Source organism: Oryx dammah, unplaced genomic scaffold, assembly GCF_014754425.2.
Source record: "Oryx dammah isolate SB20612 unplaced genomic scaffold, SCBI_Odam_1.1 HiC_scaffold_4, whole genome shotgun sequence".
Lineage (NCBI taxonomy): Eukaryota > Metazoa > Chordata > Mammalia > Artiodactyla > Bovidae > Oryx > Oryx dammah.
The window spans coordinates 8,716,361-8,736,261 of record NW_024070188.1 but is presented as its reverse complement, the minus strand read 5'-3'; positions in this window follow the sequence as shown (position 1 = coordinate 8,736,261).

Below are 19,901 nucleotides of genomic sequence, written 5' to 3'. Positions count from 1 at the left end.
TTAATATTTATCAGATTATTTGGAAAGCCAAAATAAATAAATTTTGGATTGATAAATCCAATTTAATTACAAATTATGAAATAAAACAACTGGATGTAATGTTGTATCTCAAGCCATGGAATTTTCAACACCATTGCATTCTTTTTAATAGAATTTGAATTTTCGGTGTTGGCTATTGCCTCAGTTTATATTTGCTTTGGCCTCTGCTCACACTAAGGCTTTGTGAAATGCCTGAAGTGTTATTGTATTATTTCTAATGGCATAATCTGCTTGATTTCAGCTATAGCAGGATTAAGAAGAATTTAAAATGTTAATCTTGGGACTAGTATCAAGATATAAACTTTAATTCTAGTCAAATCAGTTATTTGTTTTATGTGTAATGTATATCTCATACTTCTAAAAAAGATAAGGGATAGTTTTCAGTAAAGCCAGACACATATACACAGACAAAAATATGCAACCAATTCTCAATACTTTATTATTTTAATTATAGTCTGCAACTCACAGACTTATTTCTGCTTTTCCTATCTTTTCACTTGGCATTTTTGAAAAAGGATAAAAACAAAAATAACATACATATATTTAACCTATAACCGTTCTCTTTTCTGTAATTCATAGATTTAGGATATCCTTACTAATAAACTGTGTCTAAGTTATGTTTTTTTTTTCTTGGATTATCATGGAAATGAGTTTCTTACCTCCTTACTCCCTCATCCTCCCCTTAGTCTGTTTAGGCTGCTGTAACAAAATACCATGGACTTGGTGACTTACGAAGAACATAAATTTATTTCTCAGAGTTCTGGAGGTTGGAAGGATGAGATCAAGGTGCTGGCAGATTTCATGTCTGGGGAGAGATAATTTCCTGGTTCATAGACAGTTGCCTTTCACCACATCCCCACAAGGTGAAAGAGGCAAGGAGTCTCTGGGGCCTCTTTATAAGAGCACTGGTGAACATATTGCTACTCTCATGACCCTTTTCTCTCAAAAGCTCCACTTCTCATTCCATCACAGTGAGGCTTAGAGTCCAGCATGTGAGTGGACACGGGGCGGGTAGCAGGCATTCAGTCTATGGCATCATCCTATTTTAAGTTCTAGATCAGTGGCATGTTGCATTTAGTCTATTCTACAAGCAACAAATCTAACCTTTTAGAGGAGGGGAATAGAGGAAGGAGAGAAATAAGTGAGGGAGATTAAGAGGTACAAGCGTCCAGTTGCAGAATAAATGAGTCACAGGTAAGAAATGTACAGTGTGGAGAATGCAGTCAATAATTTTGTAATATCTTTATAGGGTGACAGATGGTAACTAGACTTGTTGTGGTGATTATATTGAGATGTATAAAAATATTGAATCACTGTGTTGTATACCAGGAACTAACATAGTGTTGTAGGTCAATTATATTTTAAAAACTAATTCACAGAAAAAGAGATCAGATTTGTGGTTACCAGAGGCAAGGTCAGGGATGCCTGCCTTGAATGAAGGCAGGCAAAAGGTACAAACTTCCGGGTGAAAGACAAGTAATACTAAGGGTGTAAAGTACAACATAGTACATGTAATTGACACTGCTGTGAGCTACATATGGGCTTTCCTGGTGACTCAGACAGTAGAGAGTCCGTCTGCAGTGCAGGAGACCTGGGTTTGATCCCTGGGTTGGGAAGATCCCCTGGAGAACGGAATGGCTACCCACTCCAGTATTCTTGCCTGGAGAATTCCATGGACAAAAGGAGCCTTGTGGGCTATAGCCATGGGGTCACAAAGAGTCAAACACGACTGAGTGACTTTCACTTCACTATGCTACATATGAAAGTTACTAAGAGGGTAAATCCTAAGAGTTCATCAAAAGGGATATTTTTCTCTATATCTTTACTTTTATATCTATAAGAGATGATGGGTGTTCACTGTACTTACTGTGGCAATACTTTCATGTGTGTAAGTCAAATTGTTGTGCTGTGCACCTTAAACTTACATGATGCTGTATGTCAAATATATCTCAATAAAACAGGAAGAAAAAACTTCGAAGAAAATTCAGAAATTTTATTAATGGGAGGAGCCTTGATGCAGATTGAATGTGTGCATTCCCTTCCCTGGAGATGAGCCTTAAAAGTCAGTAAAACATTTTAATGTGGAATATACTTTTCAGGGCTTCCCTAGTAGCTCAGCAGTAAAAAAAAAAAATCCACCTGCTAATGCAGGAGTCACAGGAGACGTGAGTTTGATCCCTGGGTCAGGAAGATCCCCTAGAGGAGGGCATGGCAACTCACTCCAGTATTCTTGCCTGGAGAATTCCATGGATGGAGGAGCCTGGTGGGCTACAGTCCATAGATTCAAAAAGTCAGACATGACTGAAGCGACTTAGCAGCAGCAGCATATTCCTTTTCAACCAGAAAAAGTTCTTCAAGTCTATGGTCAATGATTAAAAAACAACAGTATTCTCCATTCATTAATCAAAAAGCCCGGTCACACCACCAGACTACTGATTTTGGCCAACTATTCTACAGGTTAATGGAAATTAAAAAAGAGTTAACTCAAATGAAGAATTTTACTTTCACTTTGTGAAGGACCTTCATGTACCATTTTGATTCTCTTTTAAAATCAGCAGAGAGTGAAATTAGCTACCTTGACACTATAAATATTTCTCTTGTTCTAGCCTAAGACATTATCCATCCTAGGTTCACTAAGGTAGTTTGTGTGTGTGTGTGTGTGTGTGTTTTCTCTCTCTCCAAAAGTGTTGAGTGGAAGGTATTTATCCTTCTTTATTATCAATAAAAATGTTTTTTTTTTCTTTATAAACATGCTCAGTTCAGTTCAGTTCAGCTGCTCAGTCATGTAGGGCTCTTTGCGACCCCATGGACTGCAGCACGTAGTTCATAAATGTGCTGAGAGGTGTCATTTCCAACTTCTCCTAGGAATCCCCTTCAAAAAAGTATAATTTTCCAAATAACTCCATAGGATTCAGCTGAGTATTTTATAGTCCATATTTTACTATATTGAATGTGTCATTTGCCTGTCTATAGGTCAAAATAAGTGCCACCCTGTGTTCTTTGTTTATCACAATATTCTAAGGAAATAGTAAACAGCCAAAAAATCATCTTGAATTACCAGAAATTTTCTGTAGATTTGCCAGGATTAGAACCCACAACTGCTTCCAAAACTTTTTGGATTAAGTAATTGTAAAAATGATCTTGACCTTTATTTTTATAAACAATACCATGGGCATTAAAGTCTTTTAGATGGTGAGAAAATGACAAAATACATTCTGTGAGTGAGATGGCAAAAATGATTAGATAATCCAACTGAACCAAAATTATCCAGGACAAACTAATGTGATCAGAATGATTTGAGCCTCAACCAAGAATATGGGGCCATTTTTGAAGAAGAATTTCATGGGTCTCCAAGATGATTTTGGTTTATAACTCTATTTTAGATGAAGAGTACTATGCTTTAAAAACAAACAGCTGTGCAAACTGAAGTTGAAGATCTATGTGTTCTATGTCTAAATACTTGATTCCTTTCTCTATTTCTTTATTTTAATGCTAGTTTTTAATCTACCACATCCCTTTGTTTGTTACAAAGTTAGCCTCCTGAGACCAGTGAAATAAACATCACAATGTGTTTTTCATTCCACCCAACTACAATCTTCATTATTTTCCTCCTTGTATTATAATTTTACTTTTAGTATTCAAGAAAAGAACAATAATACCAGATGGAAGAAGTATGATGGCATTTTTTACCTCTTTATATAGAGTCAGGTGGTTTGTAATGAAAGACATGCAGGCCAAAAAATGCATTTGAGTTCCATAGATGGGATCAGTTCAGTTCAGTCGCTCAGTCATGTCCGACTCTGTGCGACCCCATGGACTGCATCATGCCAGGCATCCCTGTCCATCACCAACTCCTGGAGTTTACCCAAACTCATGTCCATTGAGTCAGTGATGCCATCTAACCATCTCATCCTCTGTCGTCCCCTTCTCCTCCTGCCTTCAATCTTTCCCAACATCAGGGTCTTTTCAAATGAGTCAGCTCTTCACATCAGGTGGCCAAAATATTGGAGTTTCAGCTTCAACATCAGTCCTTCCAATGAACACCCAGGACTGATTTCCTTTAGGATGGACTGGTTGGATCTCCTTGCAGTTCAAGGGACTCTCAAGAGTCTTCTCCAACACCACAGTTCAAAAGCATAAATTCTGTCCTCAGCATAGATGGGATAGACCTTGGCAAGTTCACAAAATAGATGAAGTGGTCCTTGGTCCATTCCTGCTATTTATAATAGCACCTCTTTCTTCTTAAGCTCTTCTAGGCCCAATTCAGTAAACTTTTGTTTTTGGTAGCAGTTCTAAAGTATTCACTGAAGATGCTAATGAATCATTAAGATGCTAGCTACTATTAATAGTTGATTATTAATGGAGGCCTTTCCGTCTCCACTGTCTGCAGACTCCTGGATTGGATTCTAATATCACTGGGAAATGGCCCAGCCCACTCCCAAATTGTAGATTTTCAGCAAGGCAACCTATATGGGACCCTTAACCTGCGTCCTCAAATGATGAAACACAATATCACTTCCTTCAGGGACCCCATGCCACAGTAAAGCAATTTAGGAGTGAAAATTTCCTGCCACAAATGACAGGTGTGAAGAACTTGGAGCTTCCTGAGCTTTTGGGGTTTTTCCATAGTGATTTAAATGACTATTAAACTTTTAAATTTGTTGCCTAGATGGTGGAATGGGGAAGTTTTCATGATAAAAGCTAGATGAACCTACAGATCAGAAAAACTATAAAAGTATAATAGTTCTAATTTAGGAAATTAATAGGATATGTGCTGTGCTGTGCTAAGCTGCTTCAGTCGTGTCTGACTCTTTGCGACCCCATGGACTGTAGCCTGCCAGGCTCCTCTGTTCATGGGATTCCACAGGCAAGAATACTGGTGTGTGTTGCCACGCCCTTCTCCAGGGGATCTTCCCTAGCCAGGGATCAAACATCTCTTATGTCTCCCACATTGGCAGGCAAGTTCTTTACCACTAGTGTCACCTAGGAAGCCCAACAGGACATATAAATGATAAATTATCTTGTTGCTTACTGGACCCATGGTAATCAGGCTTGGTAATATCTATGAACTTAGTCTTGTCATTATCTGAAATTTTAGTATTAAAAGGTTAATCGTAACTCTTTAATTTGTTGTTTTTGTTCAGTTGCCAAGTCGTGTCCAACTCTTCGCGGTCTCATGGACTGTAGCACACCAGCCTTCCCTGTCCTTCACTATCTCCTGGAGTTTGCTCAAACTCATGTCCTTTGAGTCATTGGTGCTGTCTAACCATCTCATCCTCTGCTGCCCTCTTCTCTTTTTGCCTTCAATCTTTCCCAGCATCAGGGTCTCTTTCAGTGAGTTGTCTCTTCGTATCAGGTGGCCAAAGTATTGGAGCTTCAACTTCAGCATCAGTCATTCCAATGAATATTCAGGGTTGATTTCCTTAAAGATTGACTGGTTGGATCTCATTGTAGTCCAAGGGACTCTAGAACTCTTATCCAGCATCACAGTTTGAGGGAACCAATTTTTCAGCGCTCAGTCTTCTTTATGGTCCAGCTCTCACATTTATACATGACTACTGGAAAAACCATAGCTTTGACTATATGGACCTTTGTTGGCAAAGTGATGCCTTTGCTTTTTAATACCTTGTCTAGGTTTGTCATAGCTTTTCTTCCAAGGAGCAAGCATTTTTAAATTTCATTGCTTATTAAAGATAATGTAATCATCATGCAAGGTGATAATACTCTTGGTATGTTCCACTAGGATATTAAAGTCTAATCACAGAAGCTCTTTTTTCCCCCCTACTTTTATAGATGTGTAGAAGTAGAATCAAATGTATAGATAAATGAACTACAGACTTGATATGTAGTTGTTATTCAGAGCTATCACTGTTGGATTGGTCGCTATGAGGAAATTTTCAAGCTTAATGTAAAACACAAGGACAAGTCAGAATTCTAGATGTCACTCCTGGAATAAAGCCAGCAGCAGGCCTGACCCAAGCTGGGAGAAAACACCTTAAGGTCCACCATGGACAAGCACTGGTCAGGAACACTCAGTGGGCTACATCGATAAGAAGGCATCAAATCCAAGAAGGGAAGAGATATAAGATATGCTACATTTCTTGGATCTGGAAGGGAATTCAGTTGCCAGAAAAAGCAGAAGGGCTTTCTGAGGAAGACTCATCTAATTTTAGCTGCAGAACATGACCTCTATAGAATGTGTTATGCGAGACGCTATAGCTGGAGTCAAGGCTTTAAATGATTCTGAATGAATAGCTTCACAATTCATTCTGTCCTGGTCATAGTTTCCTGTACCATCTATGGAAACATAATGAAGTCAAATCTGGCCACTGGACCCCGGCATTGAATTAAATCTAGGAGACAGAGTTTTGGGCAAAAAAGAAAAGAATAACTTTATTGCTTTGCAGGCAAAGGGGGCCACTGTGGGCTTAAACCTTCAAAACTGTGTGTCCAGACCTAGAGTGGAGACTGAGGATTTTTTAGTAATTGTTCAAAGATGGCATGATCAGCTTATGGGCATTCTTCTAATTGGCTGGTGGTGAGGTAACTGGGAGTCAGCATCATCAATCTTCTGGTACCAGTTGGTCTGGGTCTACATGTGGGAAGTATATCCTTAACTTCTTCCACTTGGAGTATCTGCAAAAGAACTCAAAGGATATATATATCCTTTGAGGAGGAACCACAACCCTCCCCAATGCTGGGGCAGTTTCTTGACTGTCCTACCTTGTCTCTGCATTCCCTCCCTTCCCTAAGTAACATCTGTTGGAACATACCTGCTGGAACTCTGTGAAGTTCATGGAGGCTGAATGAAGCCTATATCCTGTAATCAAGAAATGGGAGACACGGAAAGACATTGTGCCCCAGAGCTCCACAAGGCCCTGCTCAGTATCAACAGCACTAGATAGCAGGTGCCCCAGTAAGAAGCAGAGGGGAATGTACATGGTGAAAGGAGGGAAACAGTAAATGTGCAGCTTGTAAAACTTCCTCAGCTTTTCCAGGCTCAAACCCTGACACCATTCCTTAGAGTGGGTTGTGATTTTGGGCAAATCACTTTCTCTATTAAAAGCTTTAATGTTCTCATCCATGTAATGGTGATACTATCTGCTTCAACCTTATAAGATTTTTTTGAGAATTAAATAAGCATATACATGTGTGAGCTTTTAGTCCACTGCCAAAGAGCTTTATGTTAAATTCTCAGTGTTATAACAGAAGGCTTCTAGAATTCTCTCTAGTGAAAGGGATCACTGCCAGTAAATGGATTAGAAATCTTATCATTGGCCATTTCTTTCAGAAAATGACACAGAGGTAAACAAGGACAGTTGGATAGTTATAGGGCCCAATTATTCCCAAGCATAAAGTTAGTATGTCTGGATAAATGGCTTCTGAAGTGAACAAACTGTTTAAAATGCTACTCTAAGGTAGGACAAACAATTGGCAATTTGGTGTTGACACATAAGCAGCTCATAATTTTACGACTAATCAGAAAGAGGCGAGATAGAAAATGTAGGCAGAATAAGAATATGTGACTGGGTAGGAGAGGTACTTTCTCAAGGAATGAGGCTATCTGAATCTGTTTCAGCTCTAAAGTTGAAAAGTTCCTACAATTTAGGTAAATCTACTTTCCTGCTCTCTCAAATTCCATATTGCTAGAGGGTAGGTAAGTTGGTGGGCTTCCTTTGTGGCTCAGCTGGTAAAGAATCTGCCTGCAATGTGGGAGACCTGGGTTCGATCCCTGGGTTGGGAAGATCCCCTGGAGAAGGGAAAGGATACTCCAGTATCCTGGCCTAGAGCATTCCATGGACTGCATAGTCTGTGGGGTCATAAAGAGTCGGAGATGACTGAGTGACTTTCACTTTCACTTCGCAGGTAAGTTGGTAAGACCAAAGAAGTGACGCTGAAAAGCCATCTTGTTGAGCCCAGATACTTCTCTCAGTTCATATGGGGTGCCTGAAGCACTTCCTATAACACTTTTGAGGTTGCCTTCAACTTGGGGATGATACTGTCATGATTTATTAGGGATGTTGTAGGGCAGAGAAGGGTAAGTGCCTATAAACCTGCCAGGAAAATGACATCCTTGATAACTGGAGTGAAATAACAAAGACACCAAGTTTGCTCAGCCCATGTCAGGTCCATGAAACCCCCAAGTGGGGTCTCGAGATTCATAAAGTATCTGTAAACACGAGCAGCCTTGGGATGGATCTGACAGTGGTCCACCCAAGCCTCAGCTCTGTGCCCAAGAGAGGCTCAGGGCATCTTTGCAACAGCTCAAGATTTGGGCCATGGTGCCATCCTCTCCCTCTCCTGATGTGCCACTTAGATGGCAGGAGATAATTTTAACATCTGACCAGGGTACCCCTTCACTTCAGCTGGCGTGCATTTTTCTTTCCAGAATGACTGGAAGAGTCCTTGTGTGACAATGATTAATTCAGATGAACATGATACTAGGAGAATGTATTCACCCGAAGGCTTCTCAGAGTGGGTATTTTACAAGCAGGGTTTAATGAATAAGGAGACCCCCACCTCATCTCTGTGATGTGTTCCAGTGGGGTAGATGGAGGTAGTGGTCGGTGATTAAGTGCATGGGACACTGCAGGGAGGAAAGCATAAGACAGTGAGGGGAGCAGAAAGGCTCTGCCCACTCAACAACATGACGGGGAAAAAAGAGAAAGAGGAGGGTGGCAGGCACTGGGGCAGAAGAGGGAGAAGGTGCCAGAACTAACATGTCTGACGATCCTCTAGATATGAGATTAACTTATTTTTTTGCTGAAGTATAATTGATTTATGATGTTGTGTTAGTTTCTGGTATACAGCAAAGTGATTTAGCTATACATCTGTCTATTAATATCTATCAATCTATCATTTTTCATATTTTTTTACATTATGGTTTATTACATGGTATTGACTATAATTCCCTGTGTTATGCAGTAGGACCTTGTTGTTTATTTTATATATAGTAGTTGCCTAATTTATCCCTCTCCTATCCTCTCTCCCTTTTGGTAACCATAGATTTGCTTCCTATGTCTATGAGTTTATTTATTTATTTTTAAATAAATTCATGTGTATCATATTTCAGATTCCACATGTAAGTCATATATTTGCCTTTCTCTTGCTTGCTTTGCTTAATAGGATAATCTCTAGGTCCAACCATGTTGCTCCCAATGGCATTATTTCATTCTTTTTTATGGCTGAGTTGTGGTCCATTGTACATATGTACCACCTCTTGTTTATCCATTCATCTGTTGATGGACACTTGGGTTGCCTTTTGGCCATTGCACACAGTGCTACTCTGAGCACTGGGATGTATGTATCTTTAAAAAAAAGTCTAAATTTTAATATCTTTCTGCCTCCAAGCCCTAACAGCAGCAACGGTAGAGCATTTAGCTAAATGCGGTCATTCCAAAGTCTCTGCCATTCCCCAGGATGCACTGGTCCTCTGTCTGGAAGGCATTTCCTCTCTTTCCAACCCTGTTCCCTTTCTGCTCACCCTCTTTGAGTTACTGGTCTTTTGAAATCTCCATGAACCATACTGCTCTCGGTATGTTTGGCTGCTGCCTCTTCAGCTGCATGTAGTTTGGTCAGGCACTGGTGCAATATATATTTAATGGCTTTCTAAGAGAGCTGTTGCAAGGAGATCCAACCAGTCCATTCTGAAGGAGATCAGCCCTGGGATTTCTTTGGAAGGACTGATGCTGAAGCTGAAACTCCAGTACTTTGGCCACCTCATGTGAAGAGTTGACTCATTGGAAAAGACTCTGATGCTGGGAGGGATTGGGGGCAGGAGGAGAAGGGGACGACAGAGGATGAGATGGCTGGATGGCCTCATGGACTCGATGGACGTGAGTCTGAGTGCACTCCGGGAGTTGGTGATGGACAGGGAGGCCTGGTGTGCTGCAATTCATGGGGTCGCAAAGAGTCGGACATGACTGAGCGACTGAACTGAACTGAACTGAACTGAAGAGAACTGTGAGAGTGCCAGAGGCCGAAACGTATTCCTTTTTATACCACCTCCCCTCACCAGCTCAGTGCCTGACATCAGGGATTAACACAGGCTTCCACATGGAATCATTGAAATGAGATGAAAATTTTAAAACTGCCAAACTCATTTAATTCACTCAGACTTCTTCAGTGTGGGTGATACCAGTTGACAAGAATTTTGCTTTCTCTCTCCCTCTTCTCAGACTTTTGGAAGAATTTATTTTTAGGAGAAAATGCTGTTTCTTCCTTTGTTCTTTTCTTTTCCTTCCTCCCTTTCTTCTTTTTCTTTTCTTTTCTTTTTTTTTTGGTCTTCAAATCATCCATCAGTATCTACAATGTGCCAGGAACTGTGCTAGGCATAGAAAATAGACATGTAAAAGGCATCATCCTTAAGGAAGATAATATTTTACTTAGGGTTAAAAGGCACACAAATTAGAGTTTTCCATTTGGGGCAAACTATAATACAATCAGCTGTCTGGGCACACGGGTGAGCCATGGAGGGCATCTAGGGAAAACATCCTACAGGGAGTGATAACTGAAGATGACAGAGATGATATAATGAAAGGTAACACCGCTTACAAAGGGAGGGAGGGCAAAGTCTCATTCAGGAAATGAAAAGATTGCTGGTGTGACTGTAGTGGAAAGTACACGCTGCCTGTGGAGAGGGCAAGAGAAGAGAGGATCCACACATGGAAAAAGACCTCTGTCCTGGCAAATCTCCCTGGCCTCCACCAGGAAGGCTTGAGGGAGTCATTCAAGGATTTTAAGCAAAGGGGCAGTGTGATCCTATCTGAGCACTCTGACTGCTGGGTACCTATGAAGTGGTAGCAGGAGATTAGAAGCAAGGAGGCCCACAGAAGAGGCTGTGTTCAACCATCCAGGTAAGCAAATCAGAATAGTCTGGATGAAGCAACACTGTATGGGGCAGGGAGTGTTTTAGGGATTCATTCAAATGACTGGAAATAGTCAATAGAGCTATTTTTAAAATTAAATTAGTAAAGCTAAAGAGAGGTATTTTATGGGAGGGGGGAGCAAAAATAGTAATCTCAATAGTAAAAATAATAGAATTGTAATAGTAAATAGTAAACAGTAATAATAAATAGAGGAGGATTTAAGCAATTGACAAAACTATAATGATAAAAAGAAGGGAGTTCTCAAGAGCATCAAATACAATGGAACACTCTAGAAAGATAAAGGACTCTAGAAAAACTTCCTTTGAGACTTATTGCTATTCCCTCCAGCACCCTGGGGCTTCCCAGGTGGAGACAGTGGTAAAGAATCGCTTGCCAGTACAGGAGGCATGAGATCAGGTTCACTCCCTAGGTTGAGAAGATTCCCCTGGGGGAGGACATAGCAACCCACTCCAGTATTCTTGCCTGGAGAATCCCTTGGACAGAGGAGCCTGGCAGGCTATGGTCCATAGGGTCGGACACGACTGAACCAACTTAGCACACGCTAGCACCCTGATAACCATGGGCATCTCTTCAAGTTTCAGAGATTATGGTCATGTGGTAACCAAGGTTTTCTTATTCTCAGGCCCCTTTTCATGTCTTATAATGATCATTAAATAAAGAACAAGTGTCTTTAAATGTCACATGATGATTCCAGGCTAAGAGGGCAACTTACTGTTTCTTCCTCTCTCATGCGTCCCAGCCTGTGTATTTCTCCACCCTGTTTTGCAGCAAGCAGACTTCGGGTCTCTAAATTAGCATCTTCAGTGCATTCTTTTCCCTCTTCCTCTATGAAACTTTGTCCACATCTTACTAATACTTTCCTATGACCCTTTTCCTTCCTCTCACCTACAGATGTTATCCTCTTTCTACCCAGGTGCGTCAAACTATTTTTTTTTTTTTTTTTTGTGAAACTGGGTAGGACATACCCAGATAAAACAGAGCACCCATTTTGATTTCTAATAGCATTGCAATTTGATTGCCGCAGACTTCTAGCTGGTTTCATGTCTCCTTAGTCTTGTCCCTTCATTCAGTTCTACACAAAGAGCATGAGTCATCCCCTGCAAGCTCTGTTTTGATCATCTCTCTCCTTCTCTGAACCCTGGAGGATCTCTGAGTTTCTGCTGACGTCAAATCAAAACTGATCATGAGTCACTCTTTATCTAACTGTCCTCCACTTTCATCACAGCCTGATTGTTCTCTCTGCTTAATTCAAGCTGCCTGGCTGGTTCAGAGCGCACACACGCTGTCTCTTTTCTCCAGGGCATTCACAGAGCCTTCCGCCCACCTGGCATGTTTCCGCTCCTCCGGCAATGCCAGTCCCCTGGTTGCTTGCTTCAGAGCTGGGTACAGTTCTCACCCGCCTACCTCCGAAAAGCTTTGCCCACATTCATCTCAGTCCCTGCAGGAAGTCTCTCCCCAGGCCTCGCTTGGTTACCTACTACTGTGGAGCACTTTAGCTCATTGATGTATTCTTTTACTTACATATGTATTGCTCTTGTAAAATTTGTGAACATGCAAGCTGTGAATATATAAGCCTTGCCCTGCTCCTTAGGGGCTTAGCATCTAGTGAAGGAGTCAGACACAAAAACATTATGATCAGAGACAGACAACTGCAAACAGTAGTGGCTACTATGAAGTAAAGTAAGAAGGGCAAAGAGATTTTAATAGGCACCTTATTTAGTTGAGCAGAGTTGGGAAGGTGACAAAGGATGAACAGTGTCCAGCTGTAGACGAGTTGGGGCAGGGAGTTCCCAGAATGATAAACAGCAGAAGTGAATGACCGAGGAGCTCTGAGACTTCCAGATGACTGCAGTCCAGGCCGAGGGACAGCGTCACACTTGTGTGTGCCTCTTATAATGTGCTGGTCCCGTATCACAAGCAAAGTCCACCTACGCCTTCAGTACTCAGATCAGTGTTTTTCAAACATCCTTGATGATAAGAATCACTTGGACTACTTGCTAAAATTCAGCTTCCCAGGCTCATTCCTGGGAACATCTGACTCAGTGGGATGGAGATATGGCCCTGGAATGTGCATCTTTAAAAAAAATACCAGGTGTTTTTTATCATCAGTCTTGTTTGGGAATCACTGATGTTTTACAAGGTTTGGATAATTCCGAAACAATAGGAAGAACAAGAAGTGGACTAATGGAAAACTAACATAGAAGAATTTCTTAAAATCCTACAATCTTTGGTTTATCTTTGTTAAAAGCAAACATTGCTAGCTGCCATACATATTAACCTGTCTTTGGATGTTGAGTCCATAAATCTTTGCCTACTCCTGCATTTGACCACAGCGTAGTGGGTTCCAACATTGGCTTCTTATCCCCTCACCAGCCCAGGACTTTAGGGTGGAGCCTGGGCTTCTCTTGTTTTTAAAAGCTTCCCCACTGATCCTGACCCTTGCTGGGGTTGTCAACCACTGCTCTTGAGTATGTGTGGAAGTAGGGAGTGTGTTTTGCTTCCTTGCCTTGCTTAGCGCCACTATCAGTTCTTCAGATAGTAGAGGCTCAGGAATTTGGTTGAGCGACTGATCCACCCTCACTCCCTCCTGTGTGATCACATACTAGTAAAACTCATGTGATTAATTATTGTCCACCTCTGCATGCTAAGTAGGGGCTGGGGCCCAGAAACCCAAGTGCAACTGTCACTGATAGAAGCAAGGTGCCATCTAATCATGGTGTTCTGAATCCCTAAGCTTCTGATTCTTTACTGAGGAATCATATACATTTGCTTGCAAGTCTCAACCACACTTTTTTTTTTAGAGGTAAGGGTTATATTAGTGTGTGTACCACAAATGGTAAGAGGTTAATGATGAAGCCTTGAGGAAAGATACCATGTGTTGACTATGTTTTACAAATTTAGAAAGTTTGAGAGAAGAGGAAAGTATCATCTGTTAGTTCCTGGCTAGGAATGACCCTATTAATTGTAGCAGGGCAGGGCAGTAGGGACTTCCCTGGTGGGCCAGTGGTTAAGACTCCAAGCTTCCATTGCAGAGAGTGTGGATTTGATCCCTGATGTGGGAGACCTGGGTTCGATCCCTGGGTCAGAAAGATCCTCTGGAGAAGGAGATGGCAACCCACTCCAGTACTCTTGCCTGGAAAATCCCATGGATGGAGGAGCCTGGTAGACTACAGTCCACTGGGTCATAGAGCAGTAGGATGTAGAGCAGGAGTCAGTTAACTATGATCACAGGAAGAAGACCAGATCAACGGAAGAGCATTGTATACCTAGTGGCAAGCAAGAGTCCAAGCAAGTGAGGGCAACCGGGGTTCAAGTGGGCAGAGAAAAGGGATGGGAAACGAAAAGGCTAGGGATAGTTAGAGATGCTAGGGTACAAAAAGGCAGCTAGTGTTGGAAATCACTTGATTCACATGGGAAGATCTTTAACCACTGGACTGGACAAAGGAGAAAAAAATAGGACTCTATTCCAAAATGGATTGGAACACTAGTCAAGTTGTAAATGGCAGATAATCCAAACCATGGCTGGCCAGGAAGCAAGACAAGCCTGTGTTACCATAACTGAGACCCACATAGCAGGACCAAATCTGAATCCCAAAATCAAAATCTATATTTTCCTTAGTTTATAAATAGCAAGTGCTTATGCATGAGCAGTAACTATAACTTGATGTTGGCCCCAGTGTTTGGGGCTTGAGTTCCTTAGATTCCTCCTGCTCAATATAAAATTGTATCTTAAGACTGAGAGTGAAGTTCAGATCATACATGTGATGGTCAAGTGTCTTTAGCTGTGGAAAAAGAAAACATATGTAGGCAAAACTGAGAGAAACAGTTACAGAAAGAAAGGTTGAGCGTTTGATATTTTGCTTAATATTTTGCAATTATTTCTAATTGCCAAGCTATGATTTTCTATTGCTTTTCGGAAGGAAGGCATCACCTTCTCTAGTCAGAAACAGCAGCTGCCCAATCCTTGAATAAGCCCTGGCTTTTGATCAGGTTCTCTGTGTCTAGAATGTCGTTCTCATTTTCATAAGTTCAAATTCTAGTTTTCCTTTGAAATAAGCAATTATCCTTCCATCTAGAAACTTCTTTTTCCTGCCAAGTTCCACAGTTTTCTATCAGCTTTCTCTTACTTTCACAGATGCAGTCTTGAAAACTTGTTGAAAAATTAAAGGTTTTAGAAGCTAAATAGCATGCTCAACTACTTTACTGCACTAAAAATACTAGAATAAGTGGTGGAATCTAAATACTTACCTCACACTTTAGTACAAGGTAGTCTTCGATAATACTCTCCAAGCCTCCTTCTTCACTTATCAGTTGAACATACACTCTAGTATGTTAATATTATGACACTTAATTTCATAAGTGTCCAAGGTATAATTTGAAAATTTTGGTTCATTCAATAATGTCTTTTCTTTAGCTTTATTAAATGTGAGATCCATAATTCTTAACTTTAGGTTCTCTACATGCCACTTGTTATGAAACATTAAATTAAAATGCAATTAAATGTCATAGTAGTTAAACAAATAGAGGCATTTCTATCAAAGATGTGACACACTGAATTGGACCGTTGACTAGCATATGTTAGCTGCAAATACTGTCTTTAGCCTTCATCCAAAACTTTGAATTTAATCATTATAATGTAGGAGTGACAATGTATGCTGTATAAAGGAGCAGATTGTCCTGAAAATCAAGACCTCCCTTGTTTTATAATTATTTGTTTTGCTTTTTCATTTTAGGACTGATATTTTGCTGGTATATTTTGGCAATGTCTGTCTGGTTGGTACCATTGTAGTGCTAATTGCTATGTATCACCCTTGAATACACCCTTGAATACACTATCTCCTTTATGAGGTGGGGATTCCTTATCTTAGTATCTAGTACAGTGATTTGTGCAAAGCAATCCCACATATAGTGGTACTGTACGTAATATTTTCCAAATGCTTTTTCGGATATGATCTCCTCTTAAGCCAACAACATTGCAGAGGCCTGGACATGCTGGATGTTTGTGGGTCTCAGGCAGAACATATGTCTTTGCAATCACAAAATGGAGAAAAAGAAACAAGGGAGAGAGGTGACTTGCTCATGTTCATGAATTAATAGGAGGTAAAACTGGGGCCTAAACCCAAATTGTCAAGTCCTTTTATACCAGAAGTCTTCAATAACGATTGATTGATGTATGTGCAAATATATAGGTGGTTCTTATAGCCTGTCTCTACTCTGGTTCATTAACAACTTTCTCTGATATTTGGAACTATGGCAGAACTGCACCTTCCATAATGTTCAGGATTTTCAGAATCCATCCAAGGACAAAGAAAACTGGTCTAGGGCCTGATGCCAGAGCCTTCTCACTCACTTGAAAGGAAAAGAAGAACCTATGATGGTAAAAGAGAAGCTGTTTGTAGAGGAGTAAAGGAAAATCACAGTTTGGTATCTGTACATACATGTATGTAAATTACTAATAGGACCCAACTACTTGGAACTAGAGAAAAAGAGTTGGGACCACACCAATTTGTATTGAAAGTTGGGAGTTTACCGTTAAGCAAAGCAAATTCAGCAGGTAGGAAACCTAACAGTTTTTTTGGGCAGATGGTGGTGAAAGTCAAAGTGAAAGTCACTCAGTTGTGTCTGACTCTTTGCGACCCCATGAATTACACAGTCCGTGGAATTCTCCAGGCCAGAATACTGGAGTGGGTAGCCTTTCCCTTCTCCAGCAGATCTTCCTAACCCAGGTCTCCCTCATTGCAAGTGGATTCTTTACCAGCTGAGCCAAAAGGGAAGCCCAAGATGGTGGTGGGGTGTCATTAAATCTTACTACTGTAAGAGACTCTAAGATTGTGTAACATTCATCATCCATAGACATTTTCTGTCATTCCAATTCTTTATCTCTGAGAGTTTAATCTCCTTTTTGGTTTTTGTGGAGCTTTTGAGTAGAGAACAATGAACTCTAATCTTGTTGGGTCACTATGAAGTGATTCAAGGGTTCCAGAACTGTTTTGGTTTATGTGTATGTTAAGGAGGGCCCATGAGAACTGATGTCAAAATATGTAAGTCTTGATAGGAGACAAAAGTTCTTAGATTTTCTCAAATTTCTCCTCTTGAAAATTTGTACCTAAATAAACAGAGATACTCTCTGATAAGTTAATTTCTCCTAAAACCTGGACGTATTCCAAGATAGATTTTTTTTTTAGCCAATATTTTATTCAAAGAATATTTATTCTGTTTTTTCCCCCAGTAAAGTAAATATTTATCAGTCTTCTACTTGATATATCTTGCTTGTAGTAGTATGTAAGTGAAAGATAAGGGTATTATCTAAGGCTTCACAGGTTGGTCTTGATAATTTGGTGACATTAGGTACAAATACTCATTTACTGACATTTCCTCCTCTTCAGTTAGAGACTTTAGAGAAAGAATATGTTTTTATATTGAACTAGTATCAGTAAAGACAATGTAATCAGAAATCCTAAAATGAGAACATGAAGCATTAGAAAATGAAACTCTGTAGTTAGGGAAGTTGAAAAATATTCATCAGACCCTATTTTAGAGGTTTAAAAGACAGTGTTTAGCTACTACAGGCCAAGTAACTAAACTCTGTCTTTTATAAATCTGAATAAATCTGACTGAATCTTTAAAGTGACTAAGAACACATCCTTTTTAGGAAGGATTGAAATCCAGTGTAGAATTAGATAATGCTAATGACTTGAGAATTCCTGAGTTTGTTTTTCTGTTGGTAGAGAATACATTCCTCACACATCTGACTTAAAGGGAACCTCCATTTCGGCCTGGAGGAGTGCTTATTTTGTTTTGTTGAAAGTAGTCTCTAGTAGGAGTTTCTCTTTACTGACGCTGACAAGAACTCATCATATAAGAATAGTTGCTTTACAGAACTTTGATGGCTTTCTATGTCTTCTCTCTCTTTTCTGGTTGGAGACTAGTTGTAAATAAAGATTCTCAGATCTTGTTCATTAAGTTGGCAGCAGGGTGCAGGGGGAAGTATGAGAGGAGGGATGTATGATGTGACTGTGTTCCAATTTATATTTTGATGATAACCATTGATGGGTGTCCATCTTTTGGCTATACTATAGAAATACATTGTTATCGAATTAAATGGAAAAATATCTCCTTACTAGTATTTTAATAGTTTATATCAGATCATGAATCCTCTTAGAAGCATTGTTCTCTGTTACTTTTTGTCTCATTTTTAGTTGAAGGTTAATGTAGTATTTTAATCCCAACTCTGCCAATATCTTTGTCTAGAGGGGTGTTGCCAAATTTGTCTTTTATGAAATTTTTTGTCTCCAAGAAAGGAAGGATTACAGTTTTTCCTCCCTGATTGAGTTGGTGTAGTGTATTCTTGGTTATCAAAATACTCATAGTTTTGGGACTCTGAAATGGTAAATATTCATGACGTGTGAAAAAGCATGATACATAACAGTATGATCTCAATTACGTAAAAACGGGTGCTTAGTTGTATAAATACACAAATAAACGAGACCTAGAAGGACACATCAAATGATAAACTAATTGTGATTATGGATGACTTGGTTTTTTGTTTCTGCTTCTTGTGTTTTTTGGTTTTCTATTATGCACACGTTAACGTTAAAAAAATAAATCTCATTTTAAAAACCTTAACAGAAAAAAAGTTCTCAGCGCTGTTTTCATCATGAAAGACTGACGAATCACCACTGGCTCATTTTGTAGGAAAGTGAGACCTCCATGAAATAACAAGCATATACTTTGGAAATATGCAGCATCTTGTAAGAGCTGGCTTAGAATGTTAGGAAACTTGACAATCAAAACCATAATGACCTAATGAGATAACACTTGATCTTTGCCATAAAGTATATCAACTGCATAGATACTTCACAGATGGATTTTGTTCCTTTGGTTTTCAAGACCTATAATTTCTTGATGTAAGTCTTGTGAGAAAACACCTGTCTTAACATGTTCAAACATTTCTAACTTGATTTAGATGTGATTTGGCTTGAAATGGGACGCGTGGTTTGTAACCTATCCATAAGTGGAAGAGATCTGAACAGAGATATTGATTCAAACATATCAGAATGACAACATATTCACTGGTCTCACTGACTTGGGAATAAATTTTCTCTGTGCCATGTATATTTTCTTAACCTTAAATTTATGGCCTTTTGCTGAATGAGTGAAATTCAGACCAAAAATAAACCATCAGTGTTTGCCCTGACAACAACAGTAAGTAAAACAAGGGCCACCAACTGGGTAAGATTTCGTGCATATATCTCTGGGCTCTGTATTGTTGTAGATTTAAAGCATCAAACATTTGTGCTGTGTCTGCTCAACTAACGCCAGTGTGGTACTGTACTGTTGTTACCCAACAGTCTGTGACTAATTTTTGGAAGGGCCCCATCTGCTTTTCTTAGTACTCAATTTGCCAAATCAATATTAAAACCACATTTACTTGATCTTTCATGGATGTGAGCATTCAAATACTCAGAACTGGGAGAGTCGGAAAAACGTTTTGTAGGACAAGTGATCCTGGGCAGGGTATATGGGAATAAGAAAGTGCTTGGGTGGGAATTTAGTTGCAATTTGTCCTCAGTTCTTCTAAGTCCTTAGCCTTAGCCCATGTTGGCAAGATACAATAGAATATCGTAGCTGGAATCATCCACCGTGTGGATTTTCTTGACACAAGGTCAGCAGAGTATTGGCTTTTGTGCTTTAGTAATCAGCTTTCAGAATGTCCGTGATTTCCAAGGTCTACAGCACCGTGACTTTGTGTGCTTCTCTTTCCAATGTTGACTCATCCTACCTACATCAGGAAGTTTTTTTCTGAAAAAGAAAAAGAAATGTCAAGAGTGGTAAAGAAAAAGAAAAAGATGTTTTCCTTATATCTGATTGAATCACAACTCATACTCAACTCCTTTATCTAAGTTTGATAAAGTAAATGCTCAGTGGATCAATGTTTTCTTCAAAATAGTTGTTCCTTTCCCAAACAGTGAT